Source organism: Thermobia domestica, chromosome 3, assembly GCF_964235325.1.
Source record: "Thermobia domestica chromosome 3, izTheDome1.hap1.1, whole genome shotgun sequence".
NCBI lineage: Eukaryota > Metazoa > Arthropoda > Insecta > Zygentoma > Lepismatidae > Thermobia > Thermobia domestica.
Window position 1 is genome coordinate 213,811,184 of NC_137456.1, and position 12,068 is coordinate 213,823,251.

The following is a 12,068-nucleotide window of genomic DNA, read 5'->3' on the forward strand; positions in this document are numbered from 1 at the left end:
TGATCTTTTCGTGTTCATCCTTGTAGCAAGTGAGATACCTAGTAATCAGAATGAAAATTATGCCATTATAACAATAGAACATAATGAAGACTTCCTCAATGACCTTGTGCCAAAACTGCGATGGTTTTACGTATATGAAATGTACTACCAGAGCTCGCTGATTCTCGTGTGTTTCGTTGGCTTCCAATCAGGGAACCAAAGAGGCCATTCACGAAGGCAGATGACAATCCACAAAAAAGGTACAAAGGGAGTAATGATGTGAACCTCGGTGTCAGTAACAATAAAACTATTTAGTGGCCACAAATATAAAGCATATTGTAAGTATGTACTGGGCAGTATAACGCATTCTTAAGCACAAGTTTTTTTGTGAGAAACTGTCACTTTGTGTAAATATACAAATTCATATATCACTCAAATATGAGTAGTACATGGGAAGAACGATGAAAGCCACATTTTCAGTCAGGTTTGGCTATGTTCAGAAAATGTTTTTTCTGCACCAAAATATATAAAATGGATGGTGAATGCAGGTTGTAGTTCACTCATGGGTACATCCACGAGTGGATTACAACTTATTGTTACCACCCATGTTATATATCTTGGTACAGGGGAAAAAAAATTCTAAACCTAACAACCAAACCTTACTAAAAATGTGATATTCGTCATTCTTCCCCTATACTACTCATATGTAATTCATCACAGTAAACATTTGCAATAACCTACTGTTTACAAAATATTACTCGTATTCTAATGTAAATATTGTAAATAAGTGCATGGATGTCATTAGTGAATAGTCTCAGTAGCTTAATCTGCATACAGAAACTGCAAATCAATGGTTTCATATGCCTACAGAGGAACCTTCCATTGTAAAAATAAAAAGGTAACGCATCATGGATAGTACCCCTCGGGTGATGTGGAAATCTATCCAGTGTTGGTTCGTATCCTACGTTAAACTGTAGGTCCCACCCATAGGACGTCATCATTCTGAAAGTATGTTCTTTTCTGCGTATCCTGCTTCTTGTTTCAACTCTTTAGGATAAATCGAGACTAACTGACAGTGCGTAGTCTTAGCGGGGTAAGCGCGGAAAACGAAAAAGTTAAAGAAAACAGGGCTTTGCTCCCTTGTCCCCATATAACAATGCACAGTATGGACACCGTTCCAAATGGGTCTTATAGGAGCTATCATGGCAACATTTTTGTATAAGACAATTGTTGTGTGTCGCCTGCATGGTTGTCTGGGGACAAAATAGGGCAAACATGTTTTTCAATAAATAAATAAATAAATAAATAAATAAATAAAAGAAAACGTGCATTTTTCAATTCCCATATCCTCGTCCTAAGAAGGCGCTTAGCGCAACGAGCCTAAACTTTAAATGCTTTGAAAGTTTGTTCTTTTTTGCGTATCCTGCTTCTTGTTTCAACTCCCTGGGACAGTGATGATTTCAGGGGTGATTCTGGGGGGAATTCCCCCAAGCGCTACGAAATTCACCCTCGGGTGCTTGAGATCTTCGCAGAAATTTCTGTGGAGCTCGCAATTTTTAGTCGCTTTCCCCCCTGTGCGTGGTGCCTCCGGAGGAAATGATCTGAAATTAACACTGCTATAGGATAATTGGAGATTGGCTTACAATGCTTAGTCTTAGCGAAGTAAGCACGAGAAACCAGAAATATCACAAAAAACAGGGCTTTTGCTCCGCTGTTCCCCCGTGAAAATGCACGGTTTACACACAATACACGTTGGATCTAACAGGGCTATTTACAGAACGTCTTATATAGCATTTGGTGTGCAGTGTTGTCTGCGGACAAGGAGGCAAAACCGTGTTTTTCAGTAAAAAATGGAGTATTTTAAATTTCCCTCGCCCCCTCAGGAGACGCTTCTTCAATGAGACCGTATCCTGCCTCTTTCTCCCATTCTCTAGGCTCTAGGCCAATTAGGACTGACAGGCATTTGAATAAGTCCATTACTTGGTTGCCTAGTAATTAGCCATCAAATTTTCTGCCATATTGGATTTAGACAAATGTTCTCTCATGTTACCATGTAAAATGTCTTGTCGTGGTGAAAGCTACCAGAAAAAGTAGGTTTCGTTTAGTCCTAAGGAAGTACGCTACATCCTAGAGTAATGCGTGCATATACGCATTTGTAACTTTGTACAGTTAATTGTTAGACAACAGTGTTGCCAGGTTGTAAGGTTTCTAAGTGGCAATAAACAATGCCATATTTAACTTCATCGGCCTCAGAAACCTATAGTTTGACACCAAAATTATCTTTCTAAGTGCCTTGGTTCACGATCTCTCTCTTTATATATATATATATATATATATATATATATATATATAGAGAGAGAGAGAGAGAGAGAGAGAGAGAGAGAGAGAGAGAGAGATTTACGTAGGGCGGCGGCCATATTGGAAAATGACGGCTACCAGGAAATCACCTCAAATTTGAAATATATTCCAAGACATTATTATAAAAAAAAACTTAGGGGACATTTTTTTACGGACACCTATATATGAGGGCCAGGACTTTACATTGTCGGAATCCTGTGGGGGGCACCCCTCTGCCCCCTTCCCTTCGCCACTACTGTATGCTATAATATTTGTCCGGAAGGGGAAAAAAATCCCAAAATAACAGCGTTTTCTGATATATACTGTTCTTCCCGCGCACTCTAGAATGCATCTTGATGAACTTCCAGGTTCCAGAGGTAACGGGGAAAAGAGGATACTTCACACCACATCGTCCAGTCTCTTAGTATGGAACCATTGAGGGAGACAAACTCTGTAAAGCTAACAGTATTTGGCAGCTGACAGGTAATCTCAGAAACTGATCGAGAACCTGTTTCATTCAGACATCCACCCCCTTCCCCCTCCATTTCACCACCCCCACCCTTTCCGTGGCCAAGCTTAAAGTGGGGCGTGACTTACCCTCGTCAAACTTTGACATGTTTACTTTAATACTTATATTAAAATACTATTTTTAATTGGCGTATCAGATATGGTTGTGATTAAAACTATTAGAGTCGTTTCTTCTCAAGGAATAATGCAAAAAAAAGTTGATCTTTCTACCATAATTGGTTCCAAAGTTAGACATATTATAATTTGTATAAAAAGAAACTAATTTATTTATTTTTTAATAATTTGTTTCTGCTAAACTAGCAGACAAATATACAATTTAAGTATTTCAACTTGTTAATAAACTTCTGTAGAATGCTGCAAATTTTTTCTTTCCCATTAGAGATACGTAGTTCCTTAGAAACTGAGGAAATTCGGTAGCCATGTTCTCCCCATAAGGTCCAATATAAAAATTTTTCTGCCGAGAAAAGGTAGATCATCCCGTTAACTTCTACAAAAAAAGATTAGAACTTACCTCTTATGCACAGATACGACAGCGTGGGATACTATCGGTCAGTAAATAATATAATCTGAAGTCATCTACCATACGTAACTAAATATAACTGATTAATCATTTTTATTAATGAATAAATAGTTGATTGGTAGATAAACTCATAATAATAATAATAATAATAACAATAATAATAATAATACCAAATTATTTAATGGATGCTATGCATTTGTTCTATGTCGCCATAATCAATGGAAATCAATTACTTAGTGTACGAAGACTTTTTTCGTCCAACACAAGTGTAATGTTTTACTGCAGTGCATGTTATTTGTAAGTATGCATATCATATTTTAGTATGACTTTCAACATTGAAGCGAATGAGAATGCCGACTGATTTTCTATTTTTCTGGTTGTTTGTCAAAAACAAAGGAGATAACTAGATAATGGACAGAGGTTAAAATGAATGTCCAGGTGGCGAGGTCAATGCAAGCATCCCACAGATTTCCGTAAATTAGATCTTCCCGTACTACAAACTAAAACGAGTGAAGGTATTTTATTCGGAACTCAACGGTATTCTGCAGTTCGTAACTTTGTTGTCGAGAGATGTTTTGGAAGTAGTTTCACTTGTAGCCACTGGCAACTCACCGTTTGTCGACCTATAATAGCATCATCTGTGTGGGGGGCACTAGGGGGGCCAAGAATTTGAGCAAGGGGGCTTGCCCCCCTTGGCCCTCCCTTGGCTCCGCCACTGATGTTGTCCATGGTTCGATCCCAGCTTGTGCTAAGTGGGCTTTGTGGTGGAAAATGCCGTGTAGTGGGTTTTCTCGGGGTTCTCCTGTTTCCTCCCACTTTCTTCCTTCCACCATTTCATTCATTTCTCATGGTCACCATATCCCTTAGCCTCGGTGCAGAATCGAGGGACCTTAAACTGAATATTTCATTTTATTTCACCAAGCCCAAGGACACCGATACAAGAACAAGATAAAGATTGGATATGCAAGACGAAGTGCATAGTAATCTTGCTCTTGGCATTGGTTTGGTGATCACCAAGTAGCGATGAACGTATTTTCTTGCTTTCCGTATAGTATGAAATACCATAATCAAAATCACACTTGGTCTTCATTTGTACCGATGAGGCGAGTAGTCTTGGCTCTTGTATAGCATGAAAGATAACCAAAACTACGAAATGCAGGACCAAGACTTGACTGCAAGACAAAGGATAAGACGCAGTATTAATTACCAAGACCCAGGGAGCGAATTGTTTGAATTTCATTTGTTGGGCTGAAAGTGATGAAATAAAATTAATACTTTATAATTAAATATCATACTGTATTTTAAATTACAAAATTCATATTATGTATCTTCTTACGTGCAACTATATATACTGTAAAATACGTTTTAATTACCGAGAAAGAAAAATCAAAATGGCACGGGTCCTGCAATCATAGGAACCTATTTTGGAATGAAAGTTGAAGGGTTGGAAAAAATCACAGTTGTTCTCCCGTTTCCTCAACCCTTATCATTGTAGTTAAACGATTTCCTTTTGTCTCCGCCAAGATATTCTTGCTACTGCCTTCCGAGAAGACCCCCTGCCGTCCGAGCAGGTGAGAACACTGACCTTGAAAAAAATTTCTCCCACGTCGGACATTGGTATCAGTTATAAAAAGAAATAACTAAACCTCAAAAGTGCCAAATATTCATTAAGATGCATATACAAATCCTCCGCTTGATCTAGCTAGTGGTTAACGTGTAAGACTTCGATACACGTGGTCCGGGTTTAATTCCCAATGTGAGTGCATTTTGGCGTTCACCCAGTGTCGTGACCATAGTGCTCTCAAACGGATCGGGTTGACCCGACCCGACCCGACTCGGATCGGGTCAGTTCGCGTCGGGTTACGGGTCGGGTCAGGTCAACTCGGGTCGGGTTGTCGGGTCGGGTCAATCGGGCCGGGTTATTCGGGTCGGGTTGTCGGGTCCGGGTCAATCGGGTCAACTTGGGTCGGGTTGTCGGGTCCGGGTCAATCGGGTCAACTCGGGTCGGGTTGTCGGGTCGGGTCAACCGGGTCAGCTCGGGTCGGGTTATCGGGTCAGGTCAATCAGATCGGATCACGGTTCGGGTCGGGTCATCGGGTCGGTTCAGTCAATTCGGGTCACGGGTCGGGTCGGGTCGGTCTTCAACTCGACCCGACTCGACCCATTGAGAGCACTACTCACTCCGCGGTGGGTCAAATACGATGGAAAGCCAGTCCCTCGCTACTTCACGTCGATGAATATCTCCACGAATCATGTCTCACGACGTCTCAGTTAGTAAATTAGGTTCAAGAGCTATACACTAAATGATCAATATTTGTATCCAAGTTCAATACTTGGAGAAGAAGGCTAAATTTTTTTAAAAAAATCTTGAAGAAGAGATTAGAGAGATAGCTGAATGAGAAAGACCGCGGCGCGCCAAAGGAAAATAAGTTATGACACTAAAACTACAAAGGTAAGTGGTCCAATTTCCACATACAACATTCCAGAGCCAAATATACTTATATATGCAAAGTAAAGTGGCGTATTCAAATACAAGGCCTAGAAACTAAATGCCCCTAATGCAACAATAAGTCTGTGCCCTCAAGGGGATTTTCCCGAATACAAGAGCTTTAGGGAAATCCCCCTCCTCGCTGTATTCCGACTGAGACGTTGGGGACTTTGGCACTACCGGCAATCAAGGTGGATTTTCAATTTAGGATTTCTAGATAATAAAAAAATTATCCGACCCTCAGAAACTGAGAATTCCGAGGACAGTATGGAAAACTAGAGTAAAGTCGATAAAATGAAAAAATCCTAACTAGAATAAAAATAAAATAAAAATAAAATTAAATAAATTTTAATTTTGTACTGGTGATTTATTTGCCAAATCTCACCAGTGGCTCCCACATTCGCAAGAACGCCACGACTTGAGGTATCGATTAATTTCAATAGCTACCTAATTTAAAACAAAGGAAGAAAATGAAAAATATTTGAAGGGGAGAGAGGGTCGACACCTGGGTACTAAAGTACCAGAGTTTACTTAAATTATGAAATTGTTTTACTCTATCCATTCCGTCTCCTCTACGAACAAGGGTAAGTTAGTCCGAATAGGTGACTTGAAAAAATTTAACGTTGCAGGTTAACATCAAAACAAATTCATATAATTCAACGGCACTGTTTTCAGACAACTGTTATATTTCCGTGATTAGTTGTAAAATATCTCGAATTGTTTGTTATATGATGCTATTTACTCCTCTAGACTTGGTTTTCAACGAATAGATACTATTACTCCTGATCGCCGAACTGCGAAGTGCTAAAATAGTCCGTTTACTAAACCACACCTACATCCTCGTGCGAAGTTATAGTGTAGGGGTCAGTGCTCGAAATATTTATCATTATACATAAATACTCATTACTTTACCTCGTGGCAAATAAATACATTAAGCACATACATTCAGGGATGTCCTATTATTCATTCACATTCATTTTAATTATTATATATATATATATATATATATATATATATATATATATATATATATATATATATATATATATATATATATATACCTCTTATTTATTTTTATAACACTCTGTAACGAAGATTCACTAGTGGACACACTATACTTTAAATATACTAAAGACTGTTCAAAGCAGTCATAACATATAATTGCAACTTATACCGTACGCCACTACAAAAATAATCGCACACTGACCAATAATACACAGAACATCTCACGAACCCAGACCTTTTTCAACCAAAGCCAAACTATATGCCACTTCACAGTTTATAAATGTATATAGGTTCAAAGAACAGCAATATTATGAACGGTAATATTAATTAAATATCTTTCTATTCTGATGACAACAATGATGTTTATACTACAGCACGAATAAAAGAAAGAAGAAAGAATTAGCATCGTAATCTAAGAACGGAAAAATAACATCATATATCCTAGCTTCTGCTTAATGACGAATGCAAAGTTTATTTTTGTTAATATTTTAATTACTGGTCCATACAGAGCGTTGTAATTTTGAGGAAAGCTTAATTTGGAGACCATTTATCTAACTGTTTGTTTATATAGTCCAGAAATAATATTTACGCATAATTTATTTAGAGAAAAGGGTCATTTTCGAGTTGACTAAATCGTTGCTGTTTGCAGCAACAAACTACTAGTTCTTGGAACACAACGAAGACGGCGTTAGTAGTATCCAAATATCCTATGCACGATCAAATGTGCCCTTGTACACCAAATCACTATACGATGTTTCTATGGATTTCAACTGAATTTTAATGCTTATTACGGCGAACAAGGTATGAAAAATCGTATAATAAATGATACACTGTCCCTACTTAAACATGTCATACTCTCACTCACGCACCACTTCGACTGTCAGAATACTACATTACACATGCTACTACATTCCACATAAACTAAAACACAAAGATTAATACATATTACTATATACTTTAATCACCATTAAACAATATCCAGGATCTACCATATTAGTAATAGCTCTGTGTATTAGGAAGGAAGTGACTGAAATGTAGAAGGGCCCAAGTGACCCTGTTACCGATTAGCTCATGGTTCTTTAATTAACTACCTAAGTAAGGAACTGTGCAGCTATCAATGGAAGAGGGGACCCTCTTCCTGTAAGGAAAAGAATCCCTAAGAATTTCGTTCAACCCATTTTTTACTGGAACGATGTTCAAATCAGGAGTAGATGGGATCCCCTTACCTTTTGTTTACACTGACATCATATAAACTACTCTAACTACTTTACACATTACGTTAGTAAAAGTAAACTTATATTCCATGCACATTCGAGTTATATGAAGACAGGCCTATATAACCCTAACCGGAATAGTTTAGAAGGGGTGAGAAGGAAATTTAACTGTTTCAAATCACTGACTTTTCGAAACAACGTAAGGATCTTCAGCACTAATCTTTCAAAACTTTTGAACTATTCTCATTCAATGTTATTGTTCAAGCGGAAACATGGTGTCTATCGTGCATCATTCCGTAATTAGAATTTCAGACCATTTTCTCTTCACAAATTTAATAATTTTAGGCTCCCAGTCTCTTCCAACGACTTAACCTGAAAAAGAACTAATTTTACCTGGCTTTTTGCTGTTAAATTCTTCAAATAGACAAAAACTTAAGCTAAACGAAATTACGTGCTACGTCCTCGATCAACGCTGGGTCTGGAAAGAAGGTTCTTGCGCCTTAACACCATAGTTCTGGAAATAGTCCCAATCACAGCAGAGAGTTTTGGCGGCGGAGAATATGAATCGAATAGAAAATCGTAAAATCTGGATAAAACCGGATTTCAGAAAGGATATGGGCATCTCAAGAAGGACGAGGGGGCTCTAAATTTAGTGATGTGAGGTGGAAAATGTTTCACTATATTTTTCCGGAAAATTTTCCGTTCTAAAAAAAAATATCAGTAATCAAGTAACAATTCCTCAGCAATCATAAAATTGGTTGAATTCATGTACATAAATGTGAAAAAGTGAAAGATCGTTTAAAGAATCTGAAAATTTCCATGGCTCATACAATTTTCAGTAATATGTAGGAACAAGTTAAACAATTTTTCATGAATCTAAATATTTTCTGTCTTATATGGAAAAATTGAAGAACTTTTTATGAGTCGGAAAATTTTCATAATTTTGAAGCAAAATGTAAAACAACTTTTTGTGAATCGGAAAGTTTCATTGCTCTCTAGAAACAAGTGAAAGGAATTTTCATAGATCTGAAAATTTTCATCACGATGTAGAAACAAGTGGAAAAAAACTTTTTATAAGCCGGACATTTTGGATATTATGTATAGTGATGTTAGGTGGAAAATTTTCCACTATATTTAACTGCACATTCAGCTACAAAATTGAATTTCTGTAGAGAAAAGTTAGCAGCAAATCATAATTTTTCAATTAGCTTTCGGGAACGGGAAAATTTTCTAATATTTCAAGTTGGGAAGTAAAATGTACACAGCGTTTCTCTCTCTCTCTCTTCATCTGCGAGCTCCTTCGTTGCTAAGCGGTTAGCATACGCGCTTTTGGCATGGAAGACCTGGCTTCGATTCCCAGCGGGAGCTCATGTAGTTCGGATTTCACGTTAATCAGTTGGTCCCGTCTTATATAGCCTCGCTGCTGAAAGAGACGTTAAACTCAAAATCAACTCAATTCAACTCCTCTGTGTGTGTGTGTGTGTGTGTGTGTGTGTGTGTGTGTGTGTGTGTGTGTGTGTGTGTGTGTGTGTGTGTGTGTGTGTGTGTGTGTGTGTGCAAAGTGCAGAGGACATGAGTTCGTAGAGTACAAATATCCGATTCTATTATTTAAAATTTCAATTTATTAAAAGTCATTAATGTTTTCCGATTCATAAAAACATACTCCACTTATTCCTATATCGTTGTTTAGCCGTAGAATTTATTGGTAATAAATATTGTCTTAAAAAGTTTCATGAAGTGAAAATCTAACGATTCTTCATTTCAAGAATGTTTCAAAACTTCAATGCGTTCTTCTCTCAGAATCCACCTTTGATCTTACAATATTAGATTTCGTCAGTTTTATACGCATAAGACGGTTTTCTCGTAGCTTTACTACTTTCATATATATTTACATTTTGCAACATTTATAAATAAGTAGATATAATAGAGAGAGAGGGAGAAACACTATGTAAATTTTTACTTCCCAACTTGAAATATTAGAAAATTTTCTGGTTCCCGAAATCTAATTGGAAAATAATAATTTGTTGCTGTCTAATTTTCCTCTAAAGTAATTGTATATCTCAATGTGCAGTTAAATATAATGGAAAATTTTCCACCTAACATCACTATACATAGTATCCAAAACTGTCCGGATTATGAAAAGTGTTTTCACTTGTTTCTCCATCGTGATGAAAATTTTCCGATTCATGAAAATTCCTTACATTTGTTTCTACAGAGCAATACAAATTTCCGATTCACAAAAAGTTGTTTTACTTTTTGCTTCAAAATGATGAAAATTTTCCGACTCGTAAAAAGTTCTTCAATTTTTCCATACAAGACACAAAATATTTCGATTTATGAAACATGGTTTCACTTGTTCCTACATAGTACTGAAAATTGTGTGAGCCATGAAAATTTTCAGATTCTTTAAACGATCTTTCACTTTTTAACATTTCTATACATGATTTCAATCAATTTTATGAATACTGAGGAACTGTTACTTGATCACTGGTATTTGTTAAGAACGGAAACTTTTCCGGAAAAGTATAGAAGAAAACTTTCCATCTCACATTACGGCTAAACAACGATGTAGGAATAAGTGGAGTATGTTTTTATGAATCGGAAAATTTTCCGGAAACTTTTCATCGCTGTACAGGACAGACAATTTTTCGATTCATGAAAAATTGTTTCACTTGTTTCTACATAGTACTGAAAATTGTGTGAGCCATGAAAATTTTCAGATTCTTTAAACGAGCTTTCAGTTTTTAACATTTCTATACATGAATTTAATCAATTTATGAATATTGCGGAATTGTTACTTGATCACTGATATTTGCTAAGAACGGAAAATTTTTCGGAAAAGTATAGAAGAAAATTTTCCACCTCACATCACGGCTACATAACGATATAGGAATAAGTGGAGTATGTTTTTATGAATCGGAAAATTTTCTGGATAATTTTCCGTTTCAGAATTTTCCGGAAAATTTTCATCACTGTCTAAAATATTCTGCCAAAAATTTAGATTGGTAGTTTTTCCAAGAATTCCTGCCCAATATCGGGCGTAGTTTTTCATATAGCATTAAGATGATGGTTTCATTTTTCCCTATTTGAAATACCCATATGCTAAATATTATCATGAAATAACGTACGAATAAAGATATTATTCCCCAAAATATAGTTGTTAGTAAATTATCCCGAGTTTCCACATTAATTCTGAGTATAATTATAATCAGTTGAATATCATATATAAATCGAAATATATTTTGGAAAAATTTTGCATGCTACAGTGTGTGATAAAATTAGTAGGCCCCTCCGAGCGGAGATTACATTAGATAGTTGTAATGGTACATTACAAATGTTTTAGGAAGAAGTTTTATAGTGTTAGCAATAATTCTTCTAAAAATGCATTGCATTTCCTTGGAAAAGATTATCATTTTAAATCGATGAGTAAACTAAAACTCTCTTTCATAATGATATATAACATATATTGAGACCGCTAAAATGCGAGAGGGATAAATTTTAAAATACAATATGCAACTTTCTTATTTCAATTTTTTTTATACGATATAACAGGAAAGACACAAGTAATTCTCTGAATAATAATCTTTAACTAACATCATACACAAAAAGTCTTTTATTGTTTAATTTTGTGAACTGAACTCTGAAGCTTAGGATGAAACGATTTTTTGAAGGAGAACGAGATGTAAGCAAGATTTTATGCCAAAATAAAAGTTGTTTGGTATCTGGTTTCTTGTTTTATGGTACTTTTTCTTGCCTGCCAGATTTAATTTGGGCAATTAGTAAAACACATAAAATCAAGATGTATGACTTTGAGGTACTTCATATAATGTTTATGTAACCAAAGCGATACTTATGATGAAAGGATTGCATAACTTGCACTGGCTTGCCACACATACAATGCCAATTCAAAAAGCAATCAAGACAGCCATCCCTGGACTGAACATAGGACTTACATTGAATGTTGTAAGCAGACTTTCTTAATTGTAGAACCCACTAC